Source organism: Mustelus asterias, chromosome 2 (assembly GCF_964213995.1).
Source record: "Mustelus asterias chromosome 2, sMusAst1.hap1.1, whole genome shotgun sequence".
Lineage (NCBI taxonomy): Eukaryota > Metazoa > Chordata > Chondrichthyes > Carcharhiniformes > Triakidae > Mustelus > Mustelus asterias.
The window spans coordinates 84,839,673-84,867,121 of record NC_135802.1 but is presented as its reverse complement, the minus strand read 5'-3'; the positions used below and the strand labels follow the sequence as shown (position 1 = coordinate 84,867,121).

The window sequence follows — 27,449 nt, the reverse complement described above, 5'->3', positions numbered from 1 at the left end:
AGCAACTCAAGTGAGCCATCCTTTCACCTTATTTTAACAAGTAGCGCACACACAATAACATTTCCAAATAGATTCAACCTTCTTGACTTCCTCTATTACCATCAAGGAACATTGTTTCTAAATGCACAAACTATGGGATACCTACGAATGAAGAATGTTACTTGCCAGCATAGGATTGTGATGTTCCTTTGGTCTGTGAGCTTTCTTTTATATTTTGTGAAATTCAGGCAAAAGAGCTGGTTTGCTGCTGGGAAGCAGACAAAGCTCTACAAGCATTCAATACAATTTAGGGATGGGGCACAAATACTGGCCTAGCCAGCAACACCCGCATCTCGTGAAAGAATAAAAATAAACCTTTAAAAAAAAATTAACAATGGTGGGTGGGGGGATAGGTGAAAGGAGAATCTGAAAACTAACACTTTTCCTTTTAGGAGACACAGTATGAACTCTGTTTAAGCTCTTGGTAGACAAGAAGAAATTACTTGACAACATTTTGCACAGGTGATTTTTTAGTGATTAGTTTTTGTAGCCTGCACTATTGGAAATCTCCTGCATTTAACACTTCCAATTTATTGTCTTCGCTAGTACTTTATTAAGCTATTTAAGTTAAAGGAAGATAGGTTTCCAGTTGAGCAGAAATTTGCACAGATTTGTTGCTATAGTTGTGCTCAGAGCCATCACAGAGGAATACTGAAAATTATCCCAATCCGAATTGACACAACATTACCACAGCTTTCCAGTAACACCAAGACTGGATTTTGAAATAAGAAAGGACAGCTCGCCAATGAATATAGAACTAAAGCCGGCAGAAGGGAAACGTTGTTGGAGATGAAGTAAACTTAAATCCAGGGATAAGTGAATGTTTTGTTGTGGTAGCTAAGTTTAATCTTAAACTAGTCAAACTTATTGAACTCAATCAAATCTGATTTTTAAAAATCCACTGTGCCCGTTTCAGCAGTGATACAAAAGCTCTAATTAAGTCTGACTTTAATTACTTTCCATATTATAATTAGGGGGAAGTAATTATAAAACATGAGAGAGAATCTTGTGCCTTCGCCTGTGGTGAGTTTTGTACTAAGGGGGCATATAATTGGTGGGAGGCTGGCAGTGGGAGCCTGTCATGGATGGCCATCTCACCCCAATTAAGGTTCTTAATTGGGCAGTTAATGCCCACCTAAGGGCCTCAACCTGCCACTGATGTTATTAACTTAGTGGTGGGTGGGAGTCTTGCCATGTGGCGAACATGACCAACAAATCCTGAGTTCTGGGGAGTGGGAAGTTCCTTGTTCAAAGGTACTTGGTACCTAATTGAGAGACCCCAGCATTTTGAAGGGATGGGCACTGAGAGCCAAGCCCCTACCCTTGCTACAGATGCTGCTCATCTCTCTCTTCGTGAACCCCACCCCACACTGCCAATCTCCTGTGTCTGGGACCTTCCTTGATTCAGGTCTTAAGTGGGTGTAATACCAGAGCAGCCAACTCCTCCCTGTGGGTAGAAAGTATGGATTTGGTGGTGGTGGGTAGAGGCTATAGATTTGCATTAGTTAGCACTAAGTTGCAATGGGGCTACAAATGGCTGTGGGGATGTGGAGTATAGTGGATATGAGAGGCTATGAGGGTGGGTAAAGGGGGGGAGGTGGGGTGTGTGTATAGAGGGGCATGAGGTGGTATAGGTTGGCATGGATAGGGCATAGGGAGTGTGTGGGTGTTGATACGGTGTGAGGGCAAGAGGGATGTTGTAGTTTTATTCTTTTTTTTAAACAGTGTGAAAAGCTGGGCCTTTGTGTCTGTCTTCACTGTAGAAAACACAAGTTGCATTCCAAAAATACAGGGTCACTTAGGAGCTAATGAGAGTGAGGAAATTAAGGTATTTACTATTAGCAGAGAAAAAGTACTGGGGAACCTAAAGGGGCTTAAATCCACAACCAGATGGCTTGCATCCTAGGGTTCTAAAAGAGCTAGATATCGGGTGTGCTGGCTGATTTTCCAAAATTTATTAGATTCTGGAATGGTTCTAGCAGTTTGGAAGTTAGCAAATGTGACACCACTTTTCAGAAAGGAGAGAAATGGAAAATAGAGAACTACAAGCCAGTTAGTCTGACATAAATCATCGGGAAAGTGCTGGAATCTACTTTTAAGATGTCTTAACAGAGCACTTAGAAAACATAATATGCTTAGGACCAATCAACGTGGTTTAACGAAAAGGAAATCCTGTTTGACAAATTTATTTGAGCCTTTTTGAAGATGTAACCAGTAGGCTAGATATTGGGGAACAAATAGATGTAGCATACTTAGATTTCCAAAAGGCATTTGATGAGATACCATACAAGATAAGGGCTCATGGAGTTGAGGGGTGGTAGGGGGTGTTGGTTAACAGATAGGAAGTAGAGAATAGGGATAAGTGGTGCAATCTTTAAGTTGGCATGCTGTGACTAGTAGAGTGTTGCTTTTTACAGACAGAAAGAGTTTACTAAGAGATATATGTAGCTTCGGTTTGTGGGCTATAAAATGACAGATGGAGTAAAACATGGGGAGGCGTGAGGTTATTCACACATGAGTCTAAGAAGGCCTGTCTTGAAAACTTTGTGTCTTCTACTCTGAAGACACAATTGAGTGTATTTGGTGCTGACTTTTTAGAACTGAGATTGGGAGAAATTTCTTCAAAGGCTTATGAATCTTTAAAATTCTCTGTTGCAGAGCATAGTAAATGTGCCATCATTCAATATATTCAAGGCTGAGATAGATTTTTGGTCTCTCACGAAATAGAGGGCTTGAGAGTGGAGTTGAGGATCAAGATCATCCGTGATCATATTGACTGATGGAACTGACTTGATGGGGCATATGGTCTGCCCCTGCTCCTTTTTCTCATGTTCTTAGACCTTCTCTAAATAACTGTACAATGAATCTAATAATAATTGGCAATACACAAAGGATCGCAGTGCATCTGTAGAGTGCGAGGGCTTCATGCAACAACAAAAAAACCCAGTCTTTTGTGAGGAAATAACAACCCTGTAACAAGTGCTGCACTTGTGTCTCCATATCTCAGGTCAATCCTGTGCTCTTGCACTTGTGCTGAAATTTCATTCAGCTATAAAACAAATTGTGCCAGCTTGAGGCACTTAGATAATGCTAGTGAATCTGTAGATTTGTCTATAGCCCTGTCAGATGCTCTGCCAAAAAGTATGATCAGAATATAGATCAAGTTCCTCCATATTTCCACAATATAACATTTTATTAGGATCTGACACAATAATGTGAAAGAACAGCGAGCTAAATTACGGTCAAGTTCTTGTTGAAACAAATGTAGAGGGGAAATGTCTTGTATTTAATTAAGAATTCATCTACATAATTGCATTAAAGCTGTAATTTTGTGAAGCTCCACATCACTGGCTTTAACGTTGCGTGCATGAGATCATCTGCCTAATTTTAGTAAGGCAATGTAATGGGCATGTTAAAATGGTAACATGGCAAATCAGGTCCCGCAGCAAATTTCAAAATTGTGGTCAGTTTTCACCCTAGAAATCATTATTTTCTCCTTAGAATCTGATTACATTATTGCTGGCTAGACCTACTTGGTAGGCCCTCTTAAAGCTAACAGGCTTTTTTTTTTCTGACTGCCTTGTGAATCAACGTTTTTCCCTGGTAACAAGTGTGTGTGTGTCTTATTCAGTCCTTCTAAACCATTTTGAGGAACAAACATTGGGAACTTTGTAACTAACTTTGAGGTCATTTTGTTTTCTTGGCAACCTCGTGAAATTAGATAAATTTTCCACCTGTGTACTTCCAAAGGATACTTATGGATCAAGGAATTGCATTTTCCCAATTTGTGCTCCAGTTGTGCTGGGAATGTAGAAACTCATGTTGACAATGGGAGTCAAGTGGGAAACAAATAGGGAGAAGGGGAGATATACCTTAGGGTGAAATTTGAGCTGCAGATGTTTCCGGAGAAAGAGGTTTAAGCAAGTAATTGGTGAGAGCTGTGGTGCATATTGGTTTGTAAGGGCAGTTTTTTTTTGTGACATCCTCTACTACTTGACTGCTCAAGTCTACATTCCCCTGTTCCAAAATAGCCAGATTCCAAAAAACTCCCAATACAACTAAATTATGACCTCATACTGTAAATTCTCTCCCCAGTTTTAAAGGCCAGATGAACCCACTCCTCAGGCTGTTTCCCACTCCCAGATTACAGTGCTCTCCGATCCAAGATGGGCAACTGATGTTCCAAGATCCTGAGACCTCCATCTCCAATCTTTCTAGGGTAATTTTCCTAGTGATCCCAGAGACTGCCTTGGTGTCCTTGAAACCCATTTCTCAGATCCTGGGACCTTACAAACTACTGCTAGATTGTGTGGCCCCAATCCCAATAAATGGCAGACCTCAGGCTTCCTTCCCAGTTGTTGCACATTCCAGGGCGAAACCCATTGCCGAAAAATCAGCGCCACTGGTAATATTTCCTTTCTTATAAACCATTCTGCTTGTCTAAAACCTTCAACACACTGGGCGTAATCTTTCTGACTCGCTGCACCAGTCAATTGGTGCAGTGGACCGGGAAGGTAGTGCACGAGGCTTTCGCACTGGGGGCAAACCAGTCTCACACCGAAAGCCATCTTCCTGACCAAGTTTTGCCGATAAAGGGAACTAAGCCAATTTAAATATTGTCATTAGCACATTGGCACAACCATTTCCAACCTCCCGGATGTTCCCCCTTGTCGGCGAGAGGTCTCACTGATAAGAATCATTCATGGTCCCAAGCAATGGGTACTATACATGATGGCCACATCGAGGGGATTGGAGGCCTTGGAAGCCCCTGGGTGGTCGGGGCATGACTGTGCAGTACCAGATTGGCAGTGCCCACTAGGCACCATAACTAGTTCACCCCTCCCAATATGATACTGAGGAGTTTGGAAGTTATAGCCCATTACCATTAAAATCTATAGTTCTGTCCAGAAATCGCAAACAAAAGTCAGCTGACTTTCTGGAAGCAAGTCCATTATTCCATGCTGCTTTGCTTTTAAAACTACAGTGTCAGCCACATTCTTAATGTTCCAGCTCACCTCCATGGTATGGTTTAGTCATCCACTGACCTTCTAGCCTCAGGCAAAGCTGGAAATGGATGAAGGCAGATTTGGGTCAGTGAACAGATTTCTCAGACTGCAACCTCCCACCTTAAATTGATTCTCCATACTGTGGGGAAAATAGTGTATTATCCAAATCACCATGAGCTACAGCATTGGAGATCCATTCGCACCTCAAATCCTTACAAAAGATGTTTTGAACCTTTCTAAAGATGTTTTAGGGCAGAAGAACAGCAATTTTAGTACAAAATAAATCTAGAACTCTGGCTTAAGAACTTATCTCCCCAAAGAGAGCCATGCGCAAGGAACACACTTCGAAAAAAACCACGAAAGTACTATAAATGCACCCAGTCCAAATCCCTAAATGAGGATCGCATAACCAATGCACTGTACAAGTAAATATCTCTCTTTTTTGCTGCACTATTTGAGACTTCAATTTTTTTAAATATACACTTCCACAAGATGCATGGCAAGACCAACATTTGATGCCCATCTCTAATTGCCCTTGGACTTAATGGCTTGGTAAGGCATTTCTGAAGGCAGTTAAGAGTCAACCATTTTGGTGTGGATCTGGAGTCACATGTAGACCAGGCAGGGTAAAATGACAGATTTCCTTCCCCAAGGAACATTTGTGGCACCTGAGTTTTTACAACAATCAGTGATAGTTGTCATGGTAACCATTACTGAGACTAGCTTTATGTTCCAGATTTATTTATTGAATTCTATTCTGTCAACTGCCATAGTGGGATTTACACCTAAATCGCGAGAGAATTAGCTGACCCTGATTACTAGTCCAGCGACATTACCACCACACCATCATCTCCCGCGGCATGGTAGCACAGTGGTTAGCACTGCTGCTTCACAGCTCCAGGGACCTGGGTTTGAATCCTGGCTTGGGTCGCTGTCTGTGTGGAGTTTGCACATTCTCCCTGTGTCTGCGTGGGTTTCCTCTGGGTGCTCCAGTTTCCTCCCACAGTCCAAAGATGTGCGGGCTGGGTTGATTGGCCATTCTAAATTGCCCCTTAGTGTCCCGGGATGCATAGGTTAGAGGGGTTAGTGGGTAAATATTTAGGGATATGTGGATAGGGCCTGAGTGGAATTGTGGTTGGTGCAGACTCGATGGGCCGAATTCTATGATTCCCTGTCAGTTAACAAGTTTCTTATAAAGCTCGATTGTTGGAGTATACATCTGAGCACAACTCAGTTAATTGTATATTGCATAAATTCTCCCTACATCCAATTTAAAATATTTGAAATGGCCCTCCACTCAGTTATTTTGCCTATGCTCAGTTATGCTATCTAATCCATCAATTTTTATAAATTAAAACAGAACTTGTATAGAGGGAGATTCCTTCAACAGATTAGTACTTGACCGCATAAAGTTATGTATCATTGTTCTGAGGTATTTAGTGAACCAATTACTTTTGTAATTCATATAATAGTTTTTATACAGACAAGTATTTTCTGATAACTTTATGTTAGAGTGAGATCAATGAAAACCTTGGATAGAATTATATTTGGGGTTTCTGCTAAAGTACAACTGCTAATCAGGAAAGCACCCATGAAAATATCTTGCAAAAATATAGAGGAAAGGAGAGTCAATGAAATACTTCAGTTTTGTTATAACAGGTAATTTGGCAAGCAAGTTACACTGATAAAAGCCTGTATAATCACAATTTAGTGATTTAATTGTGGGATAAATATTGGCCAGGACACGGAGGAGAACTTCTCTATTCTTTTCCAAATCGTGCCATGGGATCTTTTGCATCCATCTGTGAAGGCAGGCAGGATCTCTGTGTAACATCTCACCCAAAATTGAATACATCTGATAATGAGAGAACTGGAGTATCTGCCTAGATTATGAATTGAAGTATTTTAAATAAGGCTTGATCTCCCAAGCTTCAGAACCTCGAGTGCTACCACTGAGCCACAGCTGACATCATACTGAGGGGGGATCCATTTTCAACTGTATAATCAGATTTGCATTGTTTAGCGCATTTTTCTCAAGTGTTCTGCTGATTGCTTTAACTGATGCTGGACATTTTATAATAAATTGATGTTATTTATCACTGTCTACATTGATTTTAGCTGTGGTCAGTTGCCTTCAATGGAGGGGAATTAGTAGTTGATGACATATTTATAAAGAGGATGGTTAAAAAATAAATAACTGAGCTAACCAGCTTTCTAAATTATAGATCCTGTAGAAGTTGCTTTGTAAGTACAACACTGGCAACAATGCAATATAAGAACACTTTACACAAATGTGCAGCACTTGGAATTCAAAAATGCTACAGCCTTAACAGCATGTGAAATTCTTTGGCAAAATTGCATTTAATCTGCACTCTTAGAACAAATTTACAATTTTTCTGCAACTGGCACACAAAGGAAAAGTTATATTTAGCGACAAATAGATGATAAGACATTGATAGAAATATCACTAACACTCATGCAATAGAGATGATACCACAATATAACTGGCATCATCAATATTTAGACAACTGAGTGAATTCAGTTATGAAACACATAACTGATGTGTTGGGATTGTGAATTGTCTAAATATTGGATTCCACAGGCAATATTGTTAATTCTGTTAATAAAATAGAGAAAGTTGCATTAAATTCCATTGAACTGCACTCCACCCAAGTGGAGAACGTTTCATCACACTCCTGACTTGTGCCTTGTTGATGATGGACAGACTTTGGAGAGTCAGGAGGTGAATTACTCACCATAGAATTCCAAGCCAACACCCAGGATATTGATAGTCGGAGACTCAGCAAGGGTAATGCCACTGAATGTCAAGGGGGGGGGATGATTGGAATTTCTTTTGTTGGAGATGATCATTGCTTGGCACTTGTGTGGCAGGAATGTTACTTGCCACTTATCATTCCATGCCTAACTGCTGTCCAGGTCCTGCTGCGCATGGACATGGATTGCTTCAGTATCTGATGAGTCACAAATGGTGCTGAATGTTGCGCAATCACCAGCGAATATCCCCACTTCTGACCTTATGATGGAGAGAAGGTTATTGACGAAGCAGCTGAAGATGGTTGGGCCCAGGCCACTACACTGGGTGTTTAGCACTGCTGCCTCAGTGCCAGGGACCTGGGTTCAATTCCGGCCTTGGGTCACTGTCTGTGTGGAGTTCGCACATTCTCCCCGTGTCTGCATGGGTTTCCTCTGGGTGCTCCAGTTTCCTCCCACAGTCCAAAGATGTGCGGGTTGGGTTGAATGGCCATGCTAAATTGCCCTTTGTCAGGGGGATAAGCAGGATGGGGCCTGGGTGGGATTGTCGTCGGTGCAAGCTCGATGGCCTCCTTCTGCACTGTAAGGATTCTATGAACTTCTGCAGTGATGTCTGCGAAGGAGATGATTGACTTCCAACAATCGCAACCATCTTTCTTTGCTGGTTGAATTCAACCAGCAAAGAAACCAGGTCAGGAGGTGACTGGTCCTGGCAGAACACAATAACCTAAACAGTGGTCAAGTTATTGCTGAGTAAGTGCAGTTGATAAGATTATTGACAAAATCTTCCATCCATCACTTTGCTGATGATTGAAAGTAGACTGATATGGTGATAATTTGCTGGTTTTGTATTTGTCCTGCTTATTGATCAGATTACTGTAAGAATAGTACACTGCTTTGATTAGCTGGCTTGAATAATCTCTAGTAATTACTTAATCACCATTTGGGTTATATTGACATCAAATTAAAAGCTTCTAATTACTAACAGCTGCTTTACACAGAGGGCCCAAGATTCCTGGAAACTTGCTCTGCAGGCAGAAGTGCAGTCAGCCTGAATATTTGGCCAGTAACGGGTCGCAGCCTGCCAGCCCTTTCACTGGAATTACAATAGAAAATTGTTGCAGATGCTGGAAATCTGAAATAAAAACAAAAAATGCAGGAGAAACTCAACAGGCCAGGCAACGTCTGTAGAGAGAAACAGAGTTAACATTTTATGAAGGTCATGATCTTTCATCAGAATTGAGGAAAGAGGTGAACAAGTTCTGAACAGTCAATTTGAATGGCTTGCAGATGAAATTTGATGGCAGAAAGATAGTTGATAGATTTTGGAAATTAATTCTGGTGTGAGTGTGTTTAATAACTGCAGGAACAATGGATTCAATTTTCATCTTCATCACTTGTGGTGTCATCAGGTTGAATGGTTGCTGCCATTCTTGTTATCATTCTATTAGTTTTAATAAGTTGTCCTTGTTCACTTCCAGTCCTTTAAAATTCTCATCTTTATATTTAAACCCCATCACACCTTACCCATCTTAATCTCCAACATCTTCCAGCCCTGAAACTTGCCACATAAGCTCTCTGTTCCTCTGACACTTGTGCATTTCCACCATTTCTTCCCCATTTAGCCTTTATTTGCCTAGGTTCCATGGTCTGAAGTTCCCTTCCTAAATCTCCCAATTTATAGTCTTTAAGATCTTTCTTAAAATGCACCTCTTTGACTTATACTTTTCATTACCCATTTTACTCACTTATCCTTTGGCTCAGTGTCCATTTCTGTCTGATTATGCCTCTGTGACCCACCTATGCTAAAGGTACTGAGTTGGTGTTGTATACCTGTACATGTGGAACAATAAGAAGGATGAAGTGAGCCAATGCAGGAATTAAAAGGCAGGTAGGATACAAGAAATTTGTATGTCAGGGCTTTTCCTTTGTAAAGTCTTCTATAAATTTATTGCAAGAGTACAAACATGTTTAATCACCATTGCAGCTAAGAGTGAACTTAAAAATAAAAACAGCACAAACAGCACATCTAATTGGTATGATTAGGAGAGGGCACCTTCATAGAATAGCAAAAGCTCCAAGGGGATCTGAGAGGTCTGTGGAAACAAAACTGATATGCGACCTTCATTGTGTGAACCTGAGACCTCCAAGGCCCCGAGGCCTGCCTTTAGAATTTGTAGGAAAGTCATAGAAAGTGGTCAAAGACCCTGAAAGTCCAGAACAAGGCTATTAAGATGTAGTTTAGCTAAATCCCTGAAGGACCATAAAATAAGTTCGCAACTAAAGCCAGATGGGACCAGATGCTGCATACAATTCAATGGCTAATGTACTCAGTGAATGGGATAGGGCAGAGCAGGAGTTCTACAAGTCAAATACTGTAGATCTTAAAGGATCATTTGCAAAAGGAAAGCACTAAATTACAGTGGATACATTATTTGATGGTAGATATCTACAAACCAAGAAGCTGAAGAGCGTTACTTCTTTACTTAGATTATATTTCTGTCTTTAAATTGTGATTTCCATCTCCCAATGAAGGCACAAATCGAGTTGAAAATGTTGAACTTATTTTGCTGGATAAACAATTTTCCTCTGCCTTCCTGCCCCACATCATTTGCCCATCACGTGATCTGTTTGTGGATTAGGAAGGCCTTCAATGCATAACACACTTGCACCTCTTCCAAGGTAAGGGTCCCCTTTATGATGACCATAGGAAAATTGTATTTCCTCCCGTACACAATTTTTGTGTGGTGGTGTGGGTTTTGGAAACCTATGTCCTTGGAGATTTCATGATAATTGGGGGAAGCCTGCTGAGGAGTTGGCAACATTTTGAAAGCTAAGTGTAAAATGTTTTGACAGCTTCAGGTGTCACTATTAGATGCTATATTGCAACGTAGATGTGTTTTAATACAGTGATTCATCTTTGGAATCTCTTCTGCAGAGATAAGTTGATGCTTACTTTGACCATCTTTGTGTAAACGTTGTCAACTATTGGAGCACATTTTTCATTGAAGTGTCATAATACATTAAAGATATAAAAAAGTCCCATCCAGCTCTGCTGTCATGTTTTCTGCTGAGATTTAAATCGACTGATAACACTGGCTATTAAAAAAAATCCTGCTTTTGAAAATAGAAAAACATCTTTGTACCTGCTACTCTCCTTTGATTGTTAGGCACTCTGGTTTGAAATGGAAATTGGGCACCATTCTGTTCAGTCAGCTTCAGCAACTTAGCTAGAAGTATTTTTTATGACAGTTGAGGCAATTATGAATGCTTGGCTGGATTTCAAAATCTATTAATGGCTTCACCTCAGCACGTTGTCTACTTATCTAAAAATGAATGAACCTTTTAAGAGGCTGCAATAACAGAATATGCCTTTGGTGTGGTTTCTTGTTTGTTTACAAACCTAACAGCCACTCGAAGGATTACATTTTTTTTGGAGTAGCTCTTTCCCACCATCAGTGATACTGGGTTTGAAATAAAGATTGTTGGTAGCTTAATTTTTTCCAATGATTTAAAATTATTCCCATTGCTATTGTCTGGCTCCTGAGGACTGTACATAATGCATAGTTGATGAGTGGCTAAATAAATGGAGATGATATTAGGGATCTGAGGGAGTAAAGGGTGACATGGGAGTAGGTGGGGGATAAGGGGGGCATGGGCAGCATGGATTGGCATAGAATTGGGTGATGGTAAGGAGGGTGGAGATGAGCTTTAGAGGCTTTAAACAATGTTGAGAGCTGGGATACTGGGTTGAAGAACTAAGGTGGACCTTCTCACAGGTCTGTTTTCACACCCATTCTCTATCACAGCTCTCAAAATGCATTGCAATCCAGTCCCTGTGTCATGATTATCAGTGTACCTTTCTGACAAGCTCCCACTATCTCTTCCTTTATACTCTGCCCTACCATGTGGGTACTGTTAAGGGTTCTGTACACCACTCCCACAAGTGATTTCTTGGCTTTATCCAAACTTATTTTAACCAAACTGCTTCTAAATTCTCATTTCGTGAACTTGGTCATCCCTCTGTAATGTGCAAATACCATCATAAAATTAACAGAGCCACTCACCACCTTTTCTTAACTTCCTGTGCTTCCTAAATGTCACGTACCCTTCATTATTTAGGTCACAATCTATGAAATGCTGTGGCCACGTCTCTGTAATGGCTATCAGATTATATTTATTTCTATTTGTGCTATCAGTGTATCTGTTTTGTTTCAAATGCTATGTGCACTTAGAAACAGGGCCTTTAGCTTCGTCCTTTCATTATTTTTGTCGCATCTAAACTTATCTGCAGATTTACTCTTACATTTGAACCCCTTGTTCCTTCTTGCTATGGTCTGTTTATCATTTCCCATATTGGTACCTTTCTCTCTTGCCTCTTTGGTTTACCACATCTTCCAAAATTTGATCCCTTTCCCCAAATATTTCATTTTAAACCCTCTCTACTTCCCCAGTTCTGTGGCTAGCAAGAACACAGCCCCAGCATGGTTCGGATAGAGATTATCGCAGTGGAACAGCCCCCACTTTCCCCACTACTTGTGCCAGTACCCCACAAACTAGAACTCACTTCTCTCACAACAGTCTTTGAGACACGCATTTGTTTCTCTAATCTTGTTTGCCCTATGCTAAATTGCATGTGGCTGAAGTAATAATCAAGAGATTTGACAATTGCAGAGGCTGACATTCCTGCCCTCTGGGTCCCCTCAGCTGCTGTCATAACTGCCTTTCCCTGACCACCTTCCAAATCAAAAGACCATATCCTTCTGGTACAAAACATCCAGGTAACTTTCCCCCACCCTGATATACCACAGTGTCTGCGGCTCAGACTCCAGCTCAACGACTCTGAGCTGAAGTTCCTCAAGCCACAGACACTGAGCACAGATGTGTTTACCCTTGATCATACTGGCATCCAGGAACTTTCACATGTTGCAGCCATGACCATCACCTGTGTGCCATCCTTGTATGTTTAAATTAACTCCTTAATTATTTTATTAATTCTTTACTTTTTAATGCATTTTATTAATCTTGCCAGAAACTCCTGTAGAGTTTTAAATCTTAGGAATAGAATAGACCTTAACCACTCATCAGATACTCACCAAACAGCCAACTTCTTCCACTGTAGTAGAGCAAGAACCACTTCCTACAGGGTGAAAATCATAGAAACCCTACAGTGCAGAAGGAGGCCATTTGGCCCATCGAGTCTACACTGACAACAACCCCACCCAAGCCCTATCCCTGTAATCCCACATATTTACTCTGCTAATTTCTCTAACCTATGCATCCCGGGACACTAAGGGGCAATTTAGCATGGCCAATTTACCTAACCTAAGTTAGGAAAAGTCAAGGAGTACCTCATTGAACTCCCTCAGCTCACCAAACTCAACTTTGTTGAGGTGTGAATTTATCCAAAGCCATTTGCTCTCAAATTCAGGTAAGCAGAGTCTGAGGGTATATGTGCCTGCCAGGCAGGAAGTCGAGGGGAATAGATGGGTCCCTGAGGATAACCATTGATGCAGCTGTTGCCAGTGGGGCCTCAGTGGGCAAAAAAATAATGCCCTACCTCAACACCTGGAACCCGCAAGGCGGCCACCAGGAGTTAGCTGCTTTGTTGGTCCAAGAAACCTTTGCTGCTGATAAAATGGCAGTGAAGGTGGGAAGAGTCCCTTTCATTGGCCACTTTGCAATCTTTCCCAGTGCTGGCAAAATGACATGGCACAAGAAAACATTGGCACCCCTCTGACACTTTCCTATGTCATTTTGCCAGCCTTTTCACTGCTCAACCCTGTCACTAATGGGTCTGGAAAATCCTGGCTCAGGTTTCCTACCAGCATTAGCTTGACTTAGAATCCATAGAATCCCTGCAGTGCAGAAGGAGGCTATTTGGCCCGTCGAGTCTGCACTGACCACAATTCCACCCAGGCCCTATTCCCAAAACCCCACATTTGTACACTGCTATTCCCCCTGACATTAAGGGGCAATTTAGCAAGGCCAATCAACCTAACCCGCACATCTTTGGATTGTGGGAGGAAACCGGAGCATCTGGAGGAAACCCACGCAGATACGATGAGAATGCACAAACTTCACATAGGCAGTGACCCGAAGCTGGATTCAAACCCAGGTGCCCGGTGCTGTGAGGCAGCAGCGCTAAATGCTGAGCCATTGTGTTGCCAGGTTTATCTCTTTCCCCTCTTTTGAATAGGAGTGTGGCATTGCAATCCTCCTGAACTCTGGAGCAAAAGCAGAAGCAAAAATAGAACAAATAGTAGCCTAAAACCATTATTGGGGACCTGGCAGCTTTCAACAAGGAGTTAACCTGTCCTTTGCAGAATTGTACTTTCAGCCTATTTTGAAGTTACGTGGAAGGGACCTTTTTGGATGAATCAGGCAAGTTGTACTGTCCAGACTAAACATTATTTGATTCGGAAATGCATCTTTTGCTACAGGATGCTACATGCAAAATGCATGAGCCACTAAATGACAATAGATTTTGAAGCAGTTATGCTAGAACTGCTGACTACTGAAAAATAACTCGTTATTTTCCACTCTTTTTTCCCTTTTGAAGATAGTTCTGTCAATCAATCATGATCAAAGGAACAATGACTTGGTCGTCACACCATTGATCTATAATAATATGAGGATGTTCCTGTGGAATTTTAATGAGAAGTTAAACACAAAATTCAGCTTTGTAATGCTGATAGTTTTGCTGCTATAGATGCTGCTTACAGTTGATGAAGTTTGCCGGGAGCGGCAAATCGTTTAAGGGCTCTAGGCAGACTTGCTCTCAGTTACGGTTGCTACAATAGCATTTCCTCTTGAGCTTCAGTATGCGAGGAAGTTGGCGCGGAGGAGAAAATAAGAGAAGCAGTTCACAGTGGGAAGGAATCATGGCAGGAGATCTTATCTACCTAGGTTCTTCTGGGAACACTTTCCCAAACTTCAACTAAACCAGGAGCAGTGCTGAGATCCATGAAGGAGGTAATATTAGAGTTCTCTTGAGTAACAGCAATCCAAAGGCATCCATTCGACTCCGTACACAAACAGCGCTGGACACCATGCATCCAATGCAAGGTCTTTAATTACTTGTGCACAAGGAGAACTCCCCACGGCCAACACGGATTGACCAGAGCAGTTCTGAAGTTAGAGAAACAGCTCAGTGGTTATAGTCAATTACAGCAAATCAGGAACAAGAGATTTTTCACATCTTTCATTGACATACATATTTGCCAATTAAATCTTGGCCTTTCGCTCTTTCTCATTCAATAAAAAAATTGACTTTTGCTAATCCTTCATTTGCTTAGCATATCCTCGTATATTGCCTTTGGTATTTAGTTATGGAAAAAATCTGGTCTTGTTCACCTTCTGGTGAAGGCTGAAAAGGAAAATGTTATGGGGGCCTGTGAAGAAATAGCAGAGACTGACTCCTTTTGAAGGTCAGTAAGCTGGTAAACGTTTTCCACTGCTGTACAGAGAAAGCATGAATTGTTTTAATTTGAAGACTTTAACTTCCACACAATTTAACTTCCAAACTATGAAACTTCAATCTGAACTTTTTAATTTCCACAGTAATCACCCAGCTCTCAAACCTCTTGGAATCAGACCTACAGCCTCAGATCTGTACTAGACCAATGCTGCCAGTGGCGGTGAAGAATAACTGAGACCCTGAAAGTCCATGTTTTGGGATCCTTCCTGGTTGCAACAGTAGATATACCTAACTTCTCCCAGTTTATGGTCCACAACTGAAGTGAAAGAGGCTCTGTATGCCTGGAGAATGGACTTCTCTGAACAGAGGGAAGCAGGCAAGTCGATATCTTGACAAATGGCTTTGTCAAGATATCGACTTCCCCTTGCTGCAGGGTGCCACCAATGGCTCTCCGGGCAGGCTATTTAAGCACTGAGAGGTAGCCCTGCTGTACAGGTTATTGTTTGCACAATGTGTGGCCATCCCCAACACATCACGCTTGTGAATATCCACCAACTTGGCAGCAGTCACAATGCATTTATTCTGCGTTTGTCCATTGTTCAACAATCTTTCAGTCACCATGTCAAAAGAAGGTGGCTCCTAGGTGACAGGATGTCCACTCTACAGCAGACCACAAACCCCCTTTTCAACCCAACCATACAAGTATGAAAGCCACATCACCACGTAGAACATCAAGTAGATGATCGGGGTGCTAAAGCACAGGTTTTGCTGTATTAACCACTCTGCATGTGTCCTCCAGTACTCGCTGGAGCAGGTGTCCTGATGTATGGTGGTCTGTGTACATTCCACAACCTGGCCATCATGAGGGCACAGCTCTTGCCACCATAGATTTGATGGCCACCTCAGGAGGTGACAGCTGGCACATCCATGTTCTGGATGAGCTGTCTGTGAGTCCCTGAGTCAAGTCCGGTTCCTCTGAAATGTGAATCCTCTGAATCCAGATCCACATTGTCCAACAACCACCTCCCCCCACCTTTACTATCCTACTGTTGCGGACCATCACAATCTCTTGACCACATTCTCGAAATTAAAGCCACCAGAAAACAACCCTTCCACACATGCCTTCTGAAGAATATTCAATCCTCCATACAGAACTAACTAACCTCGCTTATAAATAAGAACATAAGAAATAGGAGCAGAAGTAGGCCATCTAGCCCCTCAAGCCTGCTCCGCCATTCAATAAGATCATGGCTGATCTGATAGTGGGTTCAGTTCCACTTTCCCGCCCGCTCCCCATAACCCTTAATTCCCTTAATGGTTAAAAATCTATCTATCTATGACTTAAACACATTTAACGAGGTAGCTTCTACTGCTTCATTGGGCAGAGAATTATGCTTTCTATTAGTGCCTGCCCTTTGGGTGTCCTACCCTGGCCGAGTGTTCTTAAGCACTGCCACCCCAGTGGCTACAGCATGACTAGTGGAAGGTTACTGACTTTTATTTTATTGACAATATCAGCTCTCACTGGGACCAGGAAGGGAAATTGGGTGGTATCAAGGGTGGAGGTAAAGGTAAATCAGTAGCTGCTGAAATGTTGTGGTGTCTGAAGGACCAAAGGCTGAAGATTTACGATTTCGAAATTCCAGTTGTAAGTTAATTCAGGCATTTATTTTCCAGGGGCAGACAAAGGAGGAAGTCAGATTGGGAAATAGAAAGGGGATGTATGGGAAGAGTGATACAATGAAACAATCAGAGATAGCCTTGACTGTGATTGATTTGATGGGAGTCATGAGATCATGTGAGGTGGCAAAGTTAAGGCCATGGGCATGAATATAGGTTGAGGAGTTAACATGGAGTGAAAGATTAAAAGAGAATAAGAGGGTAATGAGCTCAGAAAAAAAAGAACATGATGAGTTACAATGGAGATGGAAATTACCAAAGATGAGAAGTTACTCTATGCAGAGGCTAAGAGAGGAAAGTAGCGAAGATACTTCGGTGGGAAAATATTCATGCTATTTGAGTGGATAGTCTACAATTAAGATTTTAAATGAGAGGTGAGAGTGATAAAACGTAGTAAGATGCTCAAAGAAGGAGAAAGTGTCAGTAGAATGGGAGACAAGCCAAGGTATGATTTGGTGATAAGATCCAAAATGTACTGTGACAGTCTTAGCAGAGCACATGGTGAAAATATAGCTGGGTGGAGAGACTTCATTCGGGGAAAGATTCATTTCCCCTCAAGTCAGGTGACTCTTCTAGCCAAGATGTTGATTCAAACATTCACAATAATCTCATGGATGGAAAGGGCTTTGACAAGTGAATGGACATTCTGGAGGGAGATGCGGACAAGTGTAGCAGAGAGCACAGAGTCAGTAGTGGAAAGGGTGAGTAGGATGGGAAGGAGATTGTCATGACTAGCTCACAGCAGGCACACTGGGTGGGCAGTTGCAGTTGCTCTTGAAGAATACCAAGAGGCACAGAGGGAAGATATAGAGAGAATCAAACTTGGGATGGCAGCAGGAGAAGAAGGTGGTGAAGGCATTCCCAAGTGTTGGGGTACAGATTTGGAAGTGCAGAGTATCTGAGAATGAAACGTGATCAGAGGTTAGGAGGATTCAAGAGAAATCAATTAAAAATAGAAAGAGAACAAAGTGGAAATAGAAGTGAAGGCCTTGAGTTAATTTGGAAAAACAGTCAAGATGCGCATGCACTGGTTGCTGGAAAAACTCAAGTTGCCCAGGCTGGTTACACAGCAATTATTAGGATACATAAAAATTTAATGGTTGGCAGGGGATAGAAAGATAGGAGACAATAGCAGGAAGTGCAGAGTTAAAGTCAGAGATTCTTTAGTGGGATAGTGATCATGTGAATAGGATGATGTGTGCCTTCATGCGTGCATTATAATATAAGGTGCTCAGCATAGCAAGGGTTAACTTGTGATTATAGGGTGTCACCACCCACTGTGATGTATGTAGTCACATGGTTAGAGAACAATCTAGAACCCCACCCTGTAAGCAACTAACCTGCAAGATGGAAGTTACACCATTCAAAACTATACCTAGAGGGTATGTAAATACTTAAAGCCTACTAATAAAGGTGTTCATATTTAAGCACACAAGTCTCAAGATCTCATCGATGAGCCACCACCGCTGCAACATGAAGAACCCATATTAACTACGTAACATGACAAGAGTGGAGTTAGCAAGTAGCATCAACAGACTGTTGTCCATGTTTGGAGGCACATGTAGTGAGTGCAGGCCAGAACCTACTTGAGGGTAGAGTATGGAAGGACTTTCTTGGAAATGAAGATGCAGGAGAAGAATTGGCTGCAAGCCAGAAATATGGCAATGGAGGTTTGTGCTTCGGCTCAGATAAGTGAGCCTCTGGCCAGAAACAGACAATAACTGAAGCAGAAAGACTGTATAACCAGCAGTCAGTCACATGCTCTGCATATGATTGAAGTCCATCAATCCCCAGCAGTGAGGGAGGTAAACTGATTAAAACGTAGCAAAATTCTCTTTATCTCTTCTCTGTTTCGTCCTTGTAATTTTTCATTCTGGAATCCCTCCGCCTGCTATGTTAGTTCAACCTGCCAACACAGCTCTAGTTAGCCTCCCTGCAAGACGTTGATGCAGCCTTGAAATGCAACATGCCCTCCTTATATGTCCCAAAACTCACCCCAATCTGAAGCTCTTCCTCTGACAACATCTTTCAATCAAAGCTAGTTCCACATTGAGATACTCCTGAAATTTCAAATACAAACTCCCAAGCAAATTAAAATGAAGAAACAAGGTTCATTTTCAGCAGAGTAATGAGCAGAAAGTTATAATTACTGAGTTTTATTCATTGATAAACAGCAAGACTAAATAACTACATTTAATTTAATTAACTTATTCATAGCAACTATAATCAAATTCAAGCCATATTGAAGCATAAATCAATGAGCAATTTCATTATGTTTTAGTGTTGGAATTAAGACACATGGAGATGGACTTTGCACAGGGGATTTTTTTATCATGCAAATTTGGATCAGACATCTCCTAAACTCTGGACATTGCATTTATACAAATTTTTAAAGGAGGGAAGAGAGAAATTATTCATCTCCACATTCAACTAAATCAGATGAGTAATAGAATTGCAAATGAGTCAGCTGAAATTAAGATGGATCATTATCAGTGACTGACTAAACTGCAATAAATTGAGCAAAAACAGATCAATAATGAAAATTATGGAAAATATTGAATTAAATTATCTTCATGTCAAGGGTCACTAAATCAAGAAAAAATAAAATTGAAATATAACATTTATAAAGGAGTAGGTTAAAAATAAATGTGTGGAAAATTTAAGATGCAAACTAACCGATGTTATAGAAAGCATTGCCATATGCATTGACAAAAAGGTTACAAAGCAGAATAAAGGCATAATGAATGGAAACCTTTCTCATTTTTCAGTAAATAGAGTTGGAGAGTGTTTATGATTTCAGCAGCTTGTGCTCGGTTTAAGTCTAATGTTGGAAACATATGAAACTACAATTGTGTGGGAATAGCTGTTATCTGACAGGACTCCCTTTGTGTTCAGCAAATTGCCTTCTTCAGCAATGGCAAATAGTAACTTGTTTTCCTTTTCGCCTTGATATAAACCAGGAAGCAGGGTTATGAATCGAATTAAATTATACAAGTGAGGCAATGATTATAAATACATTCAGGAAAATAGAGGTGAATCCAGAGAAGCAGAAATCAATAGTGCACAAGTGACTTCTAAGATAAAGTTCTAGTGCTGAACCAGGTTATGTATAGTCTATGCATTTTTTAAACATGCATAACACTTTTTGCAAGCTTTAAAATGTGTCAGAACACAATTATTGAAGTTTACAGGGTTTGTTTTGAATATTTTATGTAAATGGAATAAATCTGAAGTCCCAAACACTGCACAATACATCCAACTATTATTTCTACATGGACACAGTCCTCTTCCAGACCAATGCTGCATAAATTTATTGTGCTCAGTTGGTGAAAGACCTATACATTTACAAAATTCTTGACTGATTTTAGAGTGATTGCACAACACTTTTGTTTTTGTACATCTATACAAAGCCCCAGGGTGTATGCACCCAATTGAAATGTACTGAAAATAGTTGAAAGGGCCATTCAGGTTTCAGTAATGACTCTGAAACCCCAGAAGAATTTGACTTGTGAAATGCTTAGATTGCATTGCTGACTGATTATATCAACTCCTCGAACATCAAAGAAGTATGACAGTGTTGAGAATTCTTCAGGCTTTGACATTATTAGTAGCATCCAACTCTTGGGAACCATGGATAATCTTTTTATGACCTTGTAATCTATATTGTGTGGAAAAGAGAGTCAGTGTTCTGTTATTAAAATGGCTTTTACTGATTCCAAAAATTGTTTATTCTTTCACAGACAATAGTTTCCATTTTTACAATGGGTAATCTGTTCCAAAATATCATTACTTTTGACAATTTAATTATCAATAAAAATCTTCGTTTCAAATGCACAATTAATTGGAACAATAGTTATATGATAAATATATCCAGTAATAATGGATGTTTCAGTATTTGGTTATTATTTAGGTTAAAAATGAATATGGAACTGTGAACACGTTACAGCAAAACATGCTTCCTTAGAAAAATAGATAGTAAATAAAATACTTTCAGAAGACTACTGTCATTCCTAGATACATCTGAAATATAGAAAATGAAAATAAGGGTAGGAACATCAAATCAACAAGTCTATTTGCACAGCAGTGTAGCTATCTAGGTCACAGCATATCATCTGCTGAAATGAAATAGTAAAATGATACTGCTAGCTGTAAAATAATCACTTGGCTAAATTGAATTGAAAGATTACTTGTGCACGTAGCATTGGCTCTCTTGAATTTTGGTAAATGAATGCTAGTTTCATCTCGGGCTTAATCTGGTAATGGTCTTCTCTAAAGACGATTATGAATTACTGGGTACATAATTTCATTTTGTTTGGACTGTTATCAAGTATAGGGTGCTGGGTATTGGTACAGAAATGAGTGAAGCATTTTTCAGCAGGCCATTCCACTTTTTAATTTTGTGTGCTTCTGTAGCAAGAACAGAAGGTAAAGATTAAACCTGGGCTTTTTGTGCAGATTCATTAGTGTTCCCGTGCACTCCTATTTTTTCTGGCATTTAGAATGAGAAGGAGAGTGACATCAGCTTGCTGATGGTTATCGTATAAAGAGCAGGCTGTTTATTAGGAAGACAGATGGGATAGCTTCAGAGTGTTATGTGACAGATGCACAACTCAGGTGTAATTAAAGTGCTTCACTATGTGTCACATACTTAGAGGTTATCCCACGGGTGACATTTCTTATCTGTTCCTATCAACCAAGGTGAATAGCACACTGCACCATAGATAGATCGTCATTGTATTTACATGCCCTCTCTGTTCATTTCATACTGCCGATTGCATTCTATATATTCAACTTCTTTTGGAGCATATGTTTTCTATGCACATAACTTTTATTCTAGCTGCAGCACGATCATTAAGTCTTGATCTCCTTCAAACCCTCAATGAAAAAATAAAAATCTTGTGTCTTTCTAGTTTTCACAATCTTATTTCTGTCAGTTTTTTTGGGCTGGATTTTGGCATTGGTTTGTGATCCCAACATCAGCCTCAATTCTAGGTTGGGTACCCACAAATGGTAGGATGTCAAGCATGTTCTTCCTAGAGGCAGCCAATTAAGAAGCCAGCTTCAGGAGCCTTATCCAATTAAGGATGGTGGGCAGACCAGGGAAGAGGGCGATCCAATCTCCTCAGACTGTCCATTTGTCAGTTTCACTGGGCGTTATGGTTGATGCTGAAGAAAGTAGACCAGCGCAAAAGGGCATTGGCATGGATGCATTCTCCAAATGTTAAATTTAAGAAGCCCACACAGCGTGGTTTCAGTCATAGTGGCAGCCTTTTGTCTTGGCAGCATCTTTGTTAGCCATGGAGCCTCTGGCTCTGATGGCTACCCGTCTGCTACTGGTGGGATCTCCATGTAGCGATGTGTCACTTTGAGAGCAGGGAGATCCCGTCTCCATTAAAAAATTATTCATATTTGGGCCCTGGGTGGTGTAATTGGTTATATATGCCTCTATGAAACAGGCTGCTGATTTTCTTCCCTGACTGCCCCTGCAGGGTAGATCTCCCAGAAATTGTCAGCAGTCCTCCCAATGCAACTCCCCACCATTTCCCCCCTCACTCTAGTTTTCAGCCACATCTCTTTGGGACAGGGAAAATTCAGCCCTTTATATCTGTCACAAGTCTGACATTCACTACATTCCTTACTTTTTGGGTATATTCCTTTATTTGTCAACCCACAGTCTGCCTGGCCTTATTACTTCCAATGAACCCAAACAGAACTCCTCCAATGCTGCAGCTGCCTCCAAAAAGCTGTTTCCCCTTTTGTGCCAAACATTTATTTTACCATAAACTAATTTAAATATTTTAGAATATCCAAATCAGTCCATAAGCATTAATATCTAGGGAGGCTCATTTTTAGCGTGTACTCGTGAGGAAGATTTACAAAAAAGCTCATTTGTAATGAATGATTTTTCTCTTGCCTCTTGCCTGCAACCCCTCAGCTTTCATAACCTTTCTTGTCTCTTTCAATTTTGTCAATCTGCTATAGGTCACTGCTCTTCTAGTTATTCCTCCGAAGCTTTAACTACACTGTGAGACATTCTTTCTTCCTGTATTCTCATTGCACCAATTGAAACTGGCGATATCTTCAACATTTTGCAGTTCACCATCTACTGTTGCATAAAGCAAGCCATGTTCACACTGTATGGAGAGAGTTACATACATGAGGACCAGAATTAAAGGCTTTCCCATAATCCAGGGTACTATTTACTGTGTGCACCTTGCTTCGCAGATGTCGCATTTAAATTCAGAAATGTTTGGCAACTGAGAAAGGATTCCACAGTGCAGGTGGTATACAAGCACACTCAGAGCATCATGCAGGTCAATGTCCACGAGCTCGGCAGCTGTCATGATGCCTTTATTCTGCACCGATCCTCTGTACTTATCAGCATTAGAGCCACTATGAAAAATCTAAATGTAACTGCTGAGTAATAAGGGCTATCTGCTGACCACCCGGCTTATGACTCCAATCTCATGACTCCAGTACAAAACCCATGCACACTTTGTCAGCATGCATATAACAAGAACCATGCTGACACGTGAATTTATTTTAAAAAATTATTCTGTCATGGGATGTGGGCATCACTAGCTAAGCCAGCATTTATTTCCCATTCCTTGGGAAACCACGACAGTCCGTGTGGTGTTGATAAACCCACAGTGCTGTTAGGGAGTTCCAGGGTTTTGATCCAGCAACAGTGAAGGAACAGTGATATAGTTCCAAGTCATGATGATGTGTGGCTTGGGGGAGACTTGTAGATTGTGGTATTTCCTTGCATTTACTGTCCTTGTTCTTCTAGGTGGTAGAGATTGTGGGTTTGGAAAGTGCTGTTGAAGGAGCCTTGGTGCATTGCCATTGAGCAGATAAACAATGTATTTATTGTCTAGACTGCCCTGGAGGAGCCTTGCAGTATTCCCCAGGGCATGTGTACAATTTATCATGGTCTGCTTCATTCTACATAACCTCATCATCATGAAGACACAGTCTTTGCCACTGGGTATACAGTATACGGAGAGGAAGGAAGAGGAGGAGGAATATGAGAAGTATGAGAAAAAGGGGAGGGATAAAGCAACCAACACATCCACTTGCAGATTGTGATTCCTGTGATCAGTTCATGAATACTACATTCATTGCAGTCCAAGTGGATACAACTCTAATTCCTCATTCAACAGCAGTCCCATACCTTACCTGCCCTTAGTTTTCAACGATCAAAGCATCCCCTTCGCCACAATGCTGAAATTAAGGATACCAAAATATTCCAAAGAAATATCAAATGAACCATCCAGCATTTTGTGCAAATATCAACTAATCATTCTTGTGTATTACTTTAGTGTCTGACCAGTAAGCACCTTTACCTGGTTGAGTGCCCCTTCAATGCCAACCTAATAATTTGCTGCTGAAAGCCTGCAAATTTTCATTGGGGGTGACAAAGATATCCTTGCAGCATTCCCTTGAGATCTGTCAGCCTTGAAGGTCCGGCTTTGGACTGTATCACCTGAGCATGGGAGGCAGCAGTCTGGGCTGACTCGCTGATGAACAACAGCAAGGGCAATGATGAGAGGATGAATGCTGTCACCCTGAGAGTAGATAGCAGGTTTGTGCTCCAGTGAGCTACTGCCATTCCTCCAGGAATCCTAGCAATTTGCTGGAGCTCAGATCACTGGACAGCTTTGAGACCCTGTAAACCCCTTTGAGCATTCATATCTGCTACCACAATGGTAGCAGAATCACAGAATTGTTATGGCACAGAAGGAGGCCATTCAGCACATTGTTCTGCACTGTCAGTCTGAGTTTGCAAGGCAACAAGCCTAGCTTGCGTGACTTTGGTTTGAGCTTCCACTGTCGAAGGTTGATGCTAAGCTAACGCTGAACACCTCTATGCACATTAACAGTGACTTCAGACTTTCTGGTGGGTTTGCCAATAAAAAACAGACATTTCTTTGTTGAACAAAAGCTATATAGTGCATATACTGGAAAACTGAAATGGGCAACCTTGCAAATTGGGACCAAGCCATTTGCGCACCTTGCAAGTTTGATGCTGAAATAAGGCACATTGAAGGCATCCTACAGAATAATGGCTACCCTAATCAGATCATTTTACCCTGTATATCACACCCAATCTACCTCAGACTACCCTGGAAGGGCAAGGTAGCTCAAATGAAGCTAGCTGTTTCATGCTGGTATTATGTAAAGGAACACAAGTAGTATTCACCAGTAACAGGATGTTGCCCTGAAGCCTTTCACACAAATGAGTAATGTGATATATTAATTTCAGTGCCAGTGTGACGCTAGGTATGTTGGCCTATGTCCCAAAGACTGGTGAACTTTATCAAACAGCATAATCTAGCTGCCGTTTGCAATGGGCAAGGTACAGACAATACCCAACCAGCCGGTGCATACAAAACTCAAAACAGTGTCCAATATTAGATGTGATTCTGCAATTGAACAATATTTGATAAATAATCCTCAGTGTGCTAAGAATTATACTGACAACAATTTAGGAATGGTAGTCAAGATTGCAGAGTGGCATATTTGCATAAGCTGGAAGCTACAAATATCATTTTATATTATAAATACAAGGCCCTGTTCTTTGGAGACAGAGAATGTATACATATTGCACCTTTTTCAGCTAAACAAAATAAATGATAAGTATTTGCTGACTCATTCCTCTGGGCAATGCCTTGACCAATCAGGGTCAAGCTTCCTGGTTGAAATATTAAACAGTGCATGGCAGTTAACTGTCAGTCACCTGGTGCATTGTCCATGGCAACACCTCTACCACTCAGTCTACTTGCCAACCAATCAGCACTTTCTCCTCTTTCCCCTTATATCGGTATTCTTGTGCAATGCCTTGATGAATGCAAGATGAAAAGTTTTGACATCTCTCTTTTCAGCAATATCTCAGGTATTCCTGTTCGTATCTGTTCTGAGCACATTGTCCAATAGTCAATTGATCACCTATGTAAGAGAATCACGTGGGAGAGAATGAGCCATAAACAGCTAACATATGATCCAAAGTATGTTTTGGATATTTTGTTTCACTGTATGATTAATTGCACTGTGCCATGAAACAACAGTCAAATATATATGGCAATACGATCCAAAGCAGTTTCATCGATTAGTCGGGATAACTTTTACATAATGAGAAAAAAATGTGTCCCTCTTGTTCATGCAGAGAGCACTGGAGTATATTCTTTATCATTTTAATAACCTTTCACTCGACCAAGAATGCATACAATCAAATCTGCATACATATTCAATTACTATATTTTACTGTATCGGCTGGATAAATGTTGCTATTAAACCCATTTCATGACCGTAGCTTAGAAATTACTGTTTGTGATATTAGCATATGAATACTCATTACATTCATGTGTCTGCTCTTTAATGAGGGCATTAAACAATTTGTTTTAATGTATTACAAGAATATAAAGCAAATAGCTCACAGTAACATTATCCAATTGAAAATAGGATGTTAACTTGTCAGAGAAGGATGACAGCCTCTGCATTAAGAATTTCTAGATGAATAATTTCTGCTAAATGTCTTGCGCTGCCAATCTAAAACCATCCCAATCTGCCCTTTCCTCTGATGGGCTCCCAGATGGAAGTGGGTGCAGCTTGGAATGTCATACAGGAAACATAATTTCAAAATACATTCGGATTAGGTAATAACTTTGAAGACAACCTTCCCAGACAGTTCAGCGGTATGCTTCTTAGATTTGGAGATATTTCATACAATAGGTATACTGCCTGCTGTATCATTCAATTGAATTCAGATAGGAATATAATGGTTTCAATAACTCCATCATTGAACAGACCACATGGTGACACCTTGATGTGAAATCCACTGATAGATAATCTATCATATATGTATAAAACTCATTATTGATCATATTTCTGTCACATTCCAAATACACTCCAAGCAAAACACTTCAAACTGTCATACATTGTGACAGATACATAAAAAGATATATGCAGTCCATTCATGTTGAGTTCTCCTAGTTTAGAACTGCAATAATACAAGCTACAATTGACCTTAGGAGTTTATAAGCAGTTACTGGTACAATATTTAAGATTACAAGTATACTTGAACAGCAGCAGCCTTGAAGGGACAGGCCAAGCTCAATATGGTTCCGCCACTAGCTCTATGTCTGCAGATAAGCTGAAGCAGTGGCAGAGTCCAAGTAATGTTATGGAGATGGAAAGCAGTGTTGGTGATTGGAACAGATATGTGGTTGGAAACTTATGTCAGAGTCAAATACAACATCAAGGGTGCAAAACAGGATGTTTCAGCCTCAGAAAGCCACTAGGGAGAGGGATGGAGTCACTAGCTAAGGTATGGAGCCAGTGGAGCTCGCCACCCGCAGAATTCTTCTATCAAGCCAAGAGGATGTTCTGCCTATCGTACAAATGAGTAATGTGATATATGAATTTCAATGCTGATATGATATTAGATATATAAGCCATACGTCCCAAAGACTGGCAGATCGTATCAAACGGCATGACCCTTGGCTTTTTGCAAGAGCCAAGTTCTGACCGAA

The 27,449-nt window shown here is 40.8% G+C and overlaps 1 protein-coding gene across 1 annotated transcript in view; it reads left to right on the top strand.

The window, feature by feature from the left end:
- The window catches only part of thsd7aa (thrombospondin, type I, domain containing 7Aa), a 398,355-nt gene that overhangs the window by 110,234 nt on the left and 260,672 nt on the right, over window positions 1–27,449 (top strand). The window lies entirely within an intron of this gene.